Source organism: Ambystoma mexicanum, chromosome 2p (assembly GCF_040938575.1).
Source record: "Ambystoma mexicanum isolate Mex_15411 chromosome 2p, UKY_AmexF1_1, whole genome shotgun sequence".
Classification (NCBI taxonomy): Eukaryota; Metazoa; Chordata; class Amphibia; order Caudata; family Ambystomatidae; genus Ambystoma; species Ambystoma mexicanum.
Window position 1 is genome coordinate 1,204,178,776 of NC_090923.1, and position 12,362 is coordinate 1,204,191,137.

Genomic DNA, 12,362 nt, shown 5'->3' on the forward strand with positions numbered 1-12,362 from the left:
AAAGTGAGCCTGGGACAGTGGAAGGCTTACTGCATATGGTGCTAGGAGGCAACAACTAAGCAGAATGCATTGAAGATCAGAGGGCTGAAAGACTCTACTCCTTAATAATCTGATTTGCTCATTAAAGTGGCAAGTTATTTCCCCAAATAATAGACGAGAAACAAGACGATAGACAAGATGAACAAACAGCTGAAGATACTGATTTCTTTACTAATGTGCACTCTGCAACTCTGGGAGACCAGGTAGCAGCCCCCACTGCCCCAATGATCGTGCAGGGTACCTGATTTGCTGCCTCAAAGGGTACCGGTAACGACTGTGGTAATGCAACTGGTGTGGGGGGTGGGGGAGTACTTCAGGCATATTTCCCAGATAGCGGGAGAGGTGATAGCTCACAGCTTTGTGCAGATACCCATTTCAACTCTCTCATATGCACCGCCCATGATGAGGGGAGGTACGCCATACGGGTTATAGGCTGTAGTGTTTCAAGCTAATCTCAGACAGGTTTCACATCCTGCAACAGGAGAAGGGGGAAGATCCCTGCCTGCTAACTGTTCAGGTTCCCTGGACCCCTGGGGATTTGTGTAATCTGGCAAAAGAGTTCCCTAACATACAGAAGAACCTCTTAATTTTATTGAAGGGATTCTTACTGTAATTCACTGATATATGTATGGAGCAGATGAATACGTAAGAGCGAATGAGTGCGCGAGAGCAGTGGGTTGCGTGAGAGTGGAGGGATGCATGAGAGCGAGGGAATGCGTAGAACGGGAGAGGGCATAAAGCGGACGAGTGAGTAGAGCGGACGAGTGCCTAGAGCGGACGCAACGTGTGAAGTATGTGGATGGAATGGGGACGCATGTAGATAGATCGAGTGATGTATGTCGATGGAACGGGTGACGTATGTTGGAACGGGTGATGTATGTGGATGGAACGGGTGACGTACATGGATGAATCAGGGAAATATGTGGATAGAACGGGTGAAATATGTGGATGATGGAATGGGTGAAATATGTGGATGATGGAACGGATGAAGTATGTGGTAGGTACTGGTGTAATATGTGAAAGGTACGGGGAAGTATGTGGATGGTACAGGTGAAATTTCGCTGCTTGACAGCTAACACAACGGACGCTGCTCAACTTTACCTACTCTTCACTCTCCTGAGCCGTGAAGGGGCTCTACAGTTGCCGTGTGCTTCCTGGAGGAGGCGTGCCCAGACCAGCACACGTGATCCATCACATGACACGCCACCTCCTCATAGCGAGGACCCACTCGCTCGAGTGGCACATTTCGCTGCTTGACAGCTAACCCAACGGATGCTGCTCAACTTTACCTACTCTTCACTCTCCTGAGCCGTGAAGGGGCTCTACAGTTGCCGGGAGCTTCCTGGAGGAGGCGTGCCCAGACCAGCACACGTGATCCATCACGTGACACGCCACCTCCTCATAGCGAGGACCCACCCACCCTCGCAGCATTAAGCCCGGCAGGGGTGAAGTCCAGGGTCTGTTGTGTGTCTATTTGTCGACTGGAAGCATGGATCACTAATACAGGATGTAAAACACCTCATATCGCACCACTGCTTAGGTGTCCCGGAAATGGTGTCGACTCCCCCTCCTGACTCAAACTCGGGTCGCTGGATGAGAAGCTCAAATTCTCTGAACATCAAAGTAAATGGCAACGCAAAAATTGTGAGTGGCGCAAGACTAACACCAACAAATTGTGGAAGACTAGTTATAATAACCAGGGAGCCTCCAGATGCCTACCAAGGCCGCTGATTTCATCTTCACTAAAAGAATATTTTATTAAACAACATAAAAGAAAACTGGGAGAAGATCCCGAATCGTCAGATGCAGAAATTTTGGACGCCATTCAAGACTCTCCTCCGTCGAACAAAGCACGAAAAATGGACTCCACCTCCCAAAAGTTCTCTCCGAGACTCAAATGGCACGCCCACACGGGCCAAAATACTAATATAAGTATAGGGCCAGAAATACTAACAACATTATGTGCAAGTACGCCTACAGAAGCAGCAAATTATCAGATGCCTTTATGTACAAGTGACGTAGTCACTGAAAATCCCTCAGTTAACTTCATCGTTGACCCAGTATCCGAGACACCGAGTGCCATAAATTTGGCTGCAACAGGACGAGAACAGCTTAAAGCCACCATCCAAACCCAAAAAGGAAGACCCTATTGCTTGGACTCGAGCGCACATTCAAAGTAACAATGATAGAATGTGGTATGAAGTTGTTGAAAAATCATTAGACCTAGGGACTCCAGTGGCAAAAAGATCATCGGACAGGCAATCTTACCAACAAACGGAAAAAGTCCCAAACGCTGTGTACAGAAATAGACGGCAGAGTGACATCTCGGGTTTCTCAGAAAAAGACACCCCCTCAAAAAAAAGGTCGATTTGCTATCAGTTATGTCCTCACTTACAATAGCACTAAGCCCTTTTGGGAAACTCTACGAATCCATTCACGAGGCACTAGTAGATAATACTGCCATGATATCATCAATGAGAGACAAACTAACCTTCCTTGAAGGTTACTTAACGGCTGTCGAAAGGAATTCAAACAATATTCAAGTGAATTTGGAAGACAAAAAATCACAAAACTGGATGAGAATTTGATGATTGGTGGCAGGCTGCTTCTAACCACTAAAACAGTGCACTCCGAGGGCACACAGACCACAGAGGTGGATAAAAAGAGCAACCTAGCCCCAATTTTCTTACAAATTGCATCAAAGCCCTCAGCTTCTCCTGCACCTTTAAACCAACCCCTTGTGTCTACAGATAACTCAAAGCAGAAGAAGAAGAAGCCTCCCGCTTGCAGCACCATATGCCCTACCCAAACTCGTCCATCTAAACGGATGTCTAGAGACAAACAGCCGGCTCTTTTGGGCCCCCGGGACGGCTTACCGCCGAAAGGAAAGGGAAAAGATGAAGAAAAAAAAAAACGAAGAGCAGGGACCCTCCAGTAATTACACAAGTTCAGTACGGTCCGCTACTTGTTCAAAAGGGCAGCGACGTCCCATCTGTAATCCCGGACCTAATGAACTTGTCATTACATTCGGACCTGGCCAAAAAATCCTCGCTATCTGATATAAGATCAGTAGTCGATCTCTCAAAAACACCAAACACTGCATTAGTTCAAACGGTGGCTCCATCACAGACAGAAAAAAAAACAAAAGGAGGAAGCTCCTCCCTGCTGTGAACTAAGGCTGGACTTAGATTCGCCAAGTGCTCTCATGGATGATCTAAAGACGTTAACGAATATACACCACCGTTCACATAGCAGAGAGGACCGGGACAGTGTCCCTAGACAACAACGGAAAGAAAAGTTGGGCAGACCCCGAGTTCTATCATATAGGGAGGCCTTAAGATCTAAAAAGAGAGCCCAAAAAAGGGAGCCAAAGCTTGTAGGAACGACACTCTTCAAATTAGAACAAATATCAGGAAAAGACTGTTATATGGTCCTGAACAGAAGGGCAGTGTTAAAGATCTTGGGGAAAGTCGATAAGTTCCATCGCCTAACAACAGACGACATTGCTTTGGTAGAACCATACCATAGGGAACACAGAGCTAAGGCTTACCTGCATATAAGATCAAAGGTGATATGCAACGTCTCGAAAGAAGTGACTAGAGATTTCCAACACCTAGGATTCAAAATACAACAAGTGCGGACCACCGTCTTTACCACAGAAGAATCCGCAAGAGAAAAGAGGGGTGCATCAATGTCCAGAAAGGAATACTTAAGACCGAAGATCGTCGACCGAGATCGCAAAATCGATGACCATAGGAGGAGGAGTAGCAGAGACCGGACCGATCAATCAAACGATCATCCTTTGATCTGGTCTGATAGAAATCATACCACCACGGCCACCTCGGGAAAATAAATGGCCGAACGACATCCGGATGGTCTTCAAGGTAGGATAGAGGCACCACCTTCCAAGACCGATACTAATGAAGCAGGTGGCACTAAACCATGGAAGTGGATTGCCGACACATTTGGCCGAAAACAGAAGAACTAGCAACGAACCCATGGCGTTGCCATTGTGAGCAAGCAGACGAATAAGCAGTTGACCCATCCTACTAAGATCATCTTGTTGATGGCTTCATGGAATACCAGGGGCCATCACCATCTCACTAAACAGAGCGACGTTAACTTAGGCTCATTTGATCTGCTGTGCTTACAAGAGACATGGCTATTGGAAAAACCGGTGTAGGATGGTTTTACTGTCGAAGTTTCATCTGCCTCGAAGTCCTTGCTGGGCAGACCATCGGCAGGTCTCTTGACTGCCACACGAGTAGGGTCAGGGATTTCCATGAAGGATAAAATTAAAGAAGAGTACGGCATGCTGACCACCTTAGCGACATGGCATTATCAAGACCAGGTGCAAGGGTCCTGGATTAGTGCTGATCTCGCAATTATCAACCTATATTGGAATCCCGACAGAACCACAATCAAACAATTCTGTAACTTGGTAGCAAATGAAATCGACGAAATCAGAGTGGACCACAATGTGCCGAACATTATTGTATGTGGTGATTTAAATGCAAAATGCGGGTCTTCTTCCTTCAAAGACAGTTCACCCGCAAACTTGGCAATCATTGACGATAGAGGCCGGGCTTGGCTTAATCTAATGAACTCACGAAAGCTACATAACGTGGCAACACTCCAGGACTGGGGCTCCCAAACTCCAACTTGGGAAAGGCCAAAGTCATCTGCCAATTTGGATTACATCTTTGTCACTGAAAGTCTGATCCCGTTTCTTAATAATTACAAAGTCCACAAAACCAACGAAAGTGACCATAATTTACTGCAGATGTCATGGGGCGGGGGGGAGCACTCCAAGAACAGCTCCATTACTCCCCTGACTTAGAATCTAACATCCAACAAAATCGACTGCCGTTAACGTCCGAAAATATAAGAACTTTTAAAAACAGACTACGCAGGAAGCATGGATCAGTACATAGAGACATGGCAGAGACAAGACCTGAATATGTCTCTCTTTTGGTAACCCATAGAGTGAGCTTCTCCGGAAAAAATTCGAACCAGCCCAAAACCACCCACACGTATAACGCTAAGGTGGTAGCAAAGAGGAAAGAGCTAAGAAATTTAAAAAGATTGGCAGTAAAAACCAACACCGAAGAGTCGTGGAAAGCCCATTATGTTGCCAACATGGCCTACAGATCCTGGATAAAGCAGCAGCGTGTGATTCTATACCAGAAAGACGCGGAAGCAATGCAAAACACCTTGATGACTAGGAACACGAGAGATTTCTGGTCACTTTTGAAGAGTACAAACGATCAAAATGTGCAATCGCTCTCTAATTCAGTCCCTGAAAAAGTCTGGCTGTCGCATTTCACTGAACTTTATGGCCAACCTCCTACGGCAGAATTCCATCATTCGCCAAAGATCAAGGAACCCTGGCTTGATTTATCAAACGTGACTGACATCCTTAACGTAATCACAAACTTAAAATCTTCAAGAGCCCCAGGGCCCGATGGTCTAACAAATCTAGACCTAAAGAAACATCCGAATGTTTGTGCTGAAGCCATTGGTGAGCTATTCAACTTTTGTGTAAATCAGAAGCAAATCCCCACTACTTGGACAGAAGCAGTCTTAGTCCCAATTTTCAAAAAGGGGCTAAGAGACAACCCAGCAAACTATAGGCCCATCGTTCTACTTGACACCATAGGGAACATTTTTGCGTCTCTTTTGCTACAGCACTTTAAAGAGTGGGCCCAAAAATCCCCAGCCATGGATAGGTTCCAAACTGGTTTTCAAAAAGGGGCCGGAACATCTATAAATCTCCTAATTTTAAACATTCTTAAAGCAAAAGTGAAGGGAGGGGAGCCCAAAGTTTATATGGCCATGGTGGACTTGTCTCAGGCCTTTGACACGGTGGATCGTCCGAAACTATGGTCAAAGTTAACAACTTGGAAGTGCCCTGGCCAGGTGCTAGAACCAATAAAAGCTCTTCACACAGCAACATCCCTCCGTGTCCGTTTAAATCGTCAAGGAATTCTTTCTGATCAAATCTATACGGATCGCGGTGTGAAACAGGGCTGTCCCTTAGCCCCAGCACTTTTCATAGCTTTTATTGGTGACTTCCAAGAGTCAGAGAAAAGTGTCCGTTCATTCGCTCCAAAATTGGGAAATTGCAAAGTGTCCAGACTATGGTACGCCGACGATCTAGTTCTTATCGATCAGACGGCCGTAGGACTGCAGAGACAATTGACCAACCTAACCACATATATGGAACAAAACAACTTGCAAATCAATAAAAAGAAAACAAAAATTCTGATATTCTCAAAATCAATCAAAGAAACCCAAAGCAAGCCATCTTGGTTTTTGGAAAAGACTAAAATCGAAGGTGTAAAAGACTTTAAATACTTGGGTATTCAATTTGACAATTCTCCAAATGACAAATCCCTTCAGGACTCACTATGGGAGAAGACAGCCGAAACCCGTGCTTTGGATCTTAAATTTGGAAAGTTTTCAAGTACACCGGCACTCCAATTTTACAAAGCGAAAGTTATTCCCGCAATGACTTATGGTATGGCAGCGAACTTAAACTTGCCCCCAGAGATTTGGGTCAAGTTAGAGGGTTTCTTTTGGAAATCGGTACTGGGCTTGCCAAAATCTGCCCCCATGCCGGCTATTCGACGGGACTTGGGGCTTCCGTCCTTAGCCTCGGTGGTGGCTCAAAGCGCAGTCCAATTATACAGAAAAACTTTGGACCCAAGCTCACTACCAATTTTTCAGGTTGTGGCACTTGAAATCAAGAAAGGCTCTTTCTTGCAAACCATTAGCTGCATGGGTGGGAAAAGTGCAGAAAACACTAGAAGATATTGCCTGCTCAGAAGAAACTTTACTCACGAATCCTGGACGGGTTAAAAAGAAGCTAGAGCTCCAGGATTGGATAAATACAAATGAAAAAACATTACTTTATAAGTCTCTACATCATCTACCTCCGGCTCTCAATCAGTTAAAGGACCCACTGAAGTACGTTGAAAAATTTCCAGAGAAAGAACTCAGGAAAACTTTTATGCGCGCACGACTGAACATCCTCCATACAAGGGAAATTCTGGCTATTCGTGCTTGTTCAACGGGTTCAAATTGCCGACTGTGTGGAGTCACAGATCAGGTCGAAACTATTCGCCATCTCCTTTTATCCTGTCCAGCTCTAACAGCCGAAAGACACTCGTACTTAGCACCACTAACTTCACACTTTTCTGTTTTAGAAGAAGAGACTGTTTGGTCCCGCCTGATGGCAGGCGATTCCACGAAATGGTCCCGGACGGTATCTAAATTTTTAACTGTGGCTTTAAAAAGAGCTAATTCGCAGCACTTCACCTAACTCTGAACTCTGGGGAGTAAGTCTCCAGCCTTTAGGTTCTAGCCCAATGACTCTACCTTGACCAATAGTGGTGTCCTAAAGTACCAAACGGAATAATTGCGAAAATCTTTTTACGAAGTGTGGACCTACAATTTCTTCTTTTGTAAAATTCAATTTGGTTAAATACAAATAAAAAAATTTAAAAAGAAATACGTTGATCGAGTGCGTAAAACAACTTAGAAATACACTGAACGGATTGGAGTGCGTGGAGCGGATTGGAGTGTGTGGAGCGGACTGGAGTGTATAGAATTGCGCGACTTACACGGAATGGTTTGGAATGCACGGAACGTTTGAAGAGCATGTAACCCACCATATCACATCACCACGCTTACTCTCTTCTTTACACCACCATTCAACTAGAACACAGAGATACTATGACACCATTCGGTATAACTGTTCTCATACCAACATCTGCCTCATACTCCCCATCACTCTAACTAAACACTGCTGGTTACACACCCCCCAGCCAGGCGTTCTCCTCAGGCCTAACGCAGCCACAATCGGTCTGGATAAATCCTGCCAGAACGGACACATACTCTTGATCTCTCAACCACCACACCTACCGCTAAGAAGCAGCTATTACACGAATAGCACACCAGCTGCACACATATCCGGTGCTCACACGCACCTTTGACTCTCTCTCTACTGACTTGAACTTCGGTTCCCAAAGGGCGTTCAACCTACCAGCGCCTTCAGACCATACAAATGTTTGCCCTTTTAGACCCCAACAAAATTATGTATCCACTAAAGCAGGGTCCTCTCCTAAGCCCAAATACTAGCATGCAAGATTCCTTCCCAAATCCTAATGCCAGTATTTAAGGTCATTGACCGCTGACAGATAACTTAATTATCTGTCCCCTCCGAAACCGGTAGATCAAGAGGGTCCCTACAGTCAATGAAAGGTAGATGGGCAGTCTGTCATATTCGTGGTAGATGCAATTCGATCAGATTGTTTCCCCAATTTGCCATTATCCTCAGTAACCATGAAATCATTAGGGATATCCAATGTCTCCTACAGTTACTTTGGTTCCCAACACTGACACACATGCATTAAGCCTAAATCCTTAAAGCTCCAGTCAATCTACTTGAGAGGGATTTGTGGTGCAAAGGAAAATAGAACGGTTTCTTTTATTATTGAGCGGATATCATTATGGGGTTGGAGGTGCAATGCCCCTTGGTTAAGATCAGTGGACTGTAAGCCATCGGATGTCACAAGAAAAAATTAACACATAGAAAGGTCTGTTCCTTAATGAATCGGGTCATTGTTTTGGTGGGAGGCGGGATACAGGTGTCGGAAGGCATAGCAGCGGTTTTCTCAATTATTCTCAGTGTAGATGACTATACATTGCTACAAAAGTAAAGGGTCTGGAGGGATTTTGAGGTCAGTAAGGTGGGGTCTCCTTAAATGCAGGATGCTGGTTTCCTTGACTTGCAATCCAATTAATAAAATGCTGCATCTGAAATTGTTGTGCGAGCCTGGTTTCTCAGACAGCAGTTCATGCAAGATTGAGGGGAGAACCGTTGCAGGCGAGATGACTGGTGTCTAAAATGGGAAGTGGATTAGATTTTGTTTCTTGGGGAGAGTGACTGACAAAATAGGAAAGTGAAACCAATAAGGAAGGTTAAAATTTACCCTGGTATAACCAAACTAACAATGTTTCGTATGGTTAGCCCCATGCTCTAGCTCAGCTAAGCTTGCATAAGCAGGCACTTGCTGCTTTTCACAAGTCGCTGTGGATCCCCCCCCCCCCCCCAAGGCTTTCTTTGCCACTTAACTCTTCCATCACTCACTGGTAAAGTCATCTTCGTACTCTCAAACTATTCTCTATGTGCCGAGGGGTACACGATGCTTTGACTTTCAACCTGTGATACTCGTATCATTGAGCCAAGGCAGCAACATTGCGGAAAGCCAGAATGGGCATCCCTCAAGCCAAATTTGACTGTCCCAATGGGAAATCCTTATGGCGCAATTAACACACATGCACAACAGCATGCTGTTTTGCCATAACCCTAGCCCATGACTCAGGGTGGATGCTAGTTATGGAAGACTTATAAAAATAAGTCAATACAAGTAATGCCACAACCCGATTCATTTGACGTTGAATCTGATAGAATAACCATCACAGCTTTCTTGCAGTATGGCACTGCTGCTACTCACTTGAAAAGATCCACGAGAAAACAAAAATAAAAATGGATGACATGCTATGGTGACGTAAATGAAAAAAGAATCAAGGCTAAATTGAATCAAACAAAAATAGCAGGTCATGCAAGAAATTAAAGATCTTACAGGTTGCTTGAATAAACAAGAGGACTGAATACAAGACTTTGAACGCCACATCAGGGTCCATGATGACAATTATGACATGGTAGTAGCATTGTTTTAATGAAATTGTGAGAAGGGGGTGTGGCTTGAAGTGCCAGCAATGCAGACACTTCTGTGAGAGCCTCAATGGGGAGCCCGGGGCAGCCCACCTATAACAACGCATGGGGAGCATACACAGGAATTTTGAGCTATGACTCCGCAGGCAGAACAATAGGGGAAGCTCGAGACTGAATTGCATGGAAATTGGGTGCCGGCCAAAGCAAAACGCGGCCTCCCAAAACGCCTCAGGGAAAAGACAAATCCAATCTGGTGCCGACTGCCAAAAGCAGTCCCGGACGCATGAGAAATAACAGGGTCCTATGGAGAAGAGACAGGGGAAAGGCATGCGCTCCCAGAGTATAAGTGACTGCATCCCTCCTGAATGACAGCAACGGTCTTATAACAAAAACGGAGCCACAGCACCAGCATAAAACGGGGCAAGGATTGCGAAGACGGAGGAGGTGCCACGGCAACCCCTTTCCAGGAGACGAAAGATCCAAAGCGAACAAGCCCGGTAGGCAGAGAGGGACGAGCGCCTCCCTTACAGGTATGCGGTCCACAGCCACATTACGGCAGGAAGCATAAGTGCTGAATCCCAAATGATAGCACCTCCCTGCCCCCCATAGCAGTGACTTACTCGAAAACTGGGCTACCTGCACAGGAGCTTGAAGGGGCAACCCCACAACAAGAGGAGAGGGGGGACATACCGTCTCGGCAAGCGAGAGCTGCACTCCAGCCCCCCACATTTGAGAGAGGGGCACAAGAAGCAGCACATCCAGCCCACTGCCAGTCACCAGGAGGGGAGAACCCCACCCAGACCACATCAAGGCACAAACCAGCTCCTGTAGTATGGGTGGATCCGAGAAGGACCACCTCTTCACCCCTCTTAAACCAAGAGCCCGATGGAAACCCCAGGGACCCATTCCTCATCCCCAGCAAGCAAATTAAGGGACCCACATACCCCAGACCCTGAAACGCAGCATACAGCCAAAAATAAGGATGGGCAGGTACCAGAAACCCCACAAGTCTGTAGATATTGCAACCCTCCTGCAACCACAGGACAAAGGCAAATACAATCACCGGGGAGAACCCCAGGCCAATGGGCCATAAACAAGGATATCCAATCACTGCTCATGGACATTAAATCTGAATTTACAAACTACATGTCCGAAATCTAGAAAACCGAATGGAGGAACTGGAGCACAGGGTCAGTGAAGCGGAAGACCGTACCATGGAGCACACAACCCAATTAACTGAACTGCACAGGAAAATCCAGAACTTGGAGGGGAAAAACAAAGCTATCACACTGCAGGAAGACAATGAAAACAGAGTGAGAAGGAACAACGTAAGAATCAGAGGGGTTCCTGCATCAATAACAGACCAGGCCATACAAGACTATGTAGCAACCTGTTCCAGTCCCTCCTCCCAGACTGTGATAAAACCATGCTGCTACTGGACCGCTTGCACAGACTACGCAGCCGAAGAAGGGCCCCCACAGAATACCCACCGGATTTAATCACCCAAATTCACTTCTTTTCCATGAAGCAAAGTCTCATGGCCGCAACCCGCTAACAAGGCGAGCTGACCTTTCAAGCGGCACGATCCAGATATACCAAGACCTGGCAGTAGCAACGGTACAAAGACGCGGAGCGCTGAGACCAGTAACCCCCTTCCTTCAAGACCGGAAAATTAGATACCACTGGCTCTTTCCCGCAACTCTCCAATTCACCTATGAGGATATGACGCGTACCATTGGTACTCTGGAAGAAGCAGAAGGCATCCTGACAGGGGAACCCTCGACCACAGACGAGGACCTCACAGCACCATCACCCGCAAGAGGGAAAGACAGAGACCCCAATCGATTTGGGTAAAGGTGGCAAGGGGCCGGAAAATGCCAAGCTAAGCTCCCTGTAACAACCATGAACATCTCCGCCAGCCCGCCCCAGAGTCTCCCAGTCTAGGGGCATCATGACACTTAAGTAAGACTCTCTATTACTAAGCAACAGAGGAACCTGGGCTACTCACGGTATACCCAGACCAAGAAGAGTGCAATCACTCACTGGCCAAATGGCAACTAGGCGGAATCTTGTTGCCATTTTTTTCATTTTTTTTTTTAATAGTTCCGTTTCAATGTTTGGTTTGAAAAGTTGAAAACCTGGTTGTGGCTGCTCAAAGGAAACACATTGGAACCAGATGGCAAAAGCAGATCCCCTGGACTCTCCCCCCTTACATAGCCAGACAGAGACAAGATGGTTCCCCACCACACCAGAAATTACAATTGGTTTCCCTCAACATACAAGGGTTGAACTCCCCGAACAAACGCAGATCAGCTCTCCAGCTCCTTAACGACCTGGGAGCTCAGTGATATTCCTACAAGAAACTCACCTGATAAAGGCTGACTTCCCCCGGTTATGCTGCAGGGCCTTGCCGAAACAATACCTGTAGTCCAGCCGCACTAAGAAAGGAGGCACGGCAATCCTCATGGCGAAGGGCATAACCTCCACAGAAATGGAAGTCCTGCCCAGCCATGAGGGATGATATATTGGCATCAATGGTTAGCTGTATGATCTCTTATACACTCTAGTATCATTGTACGCC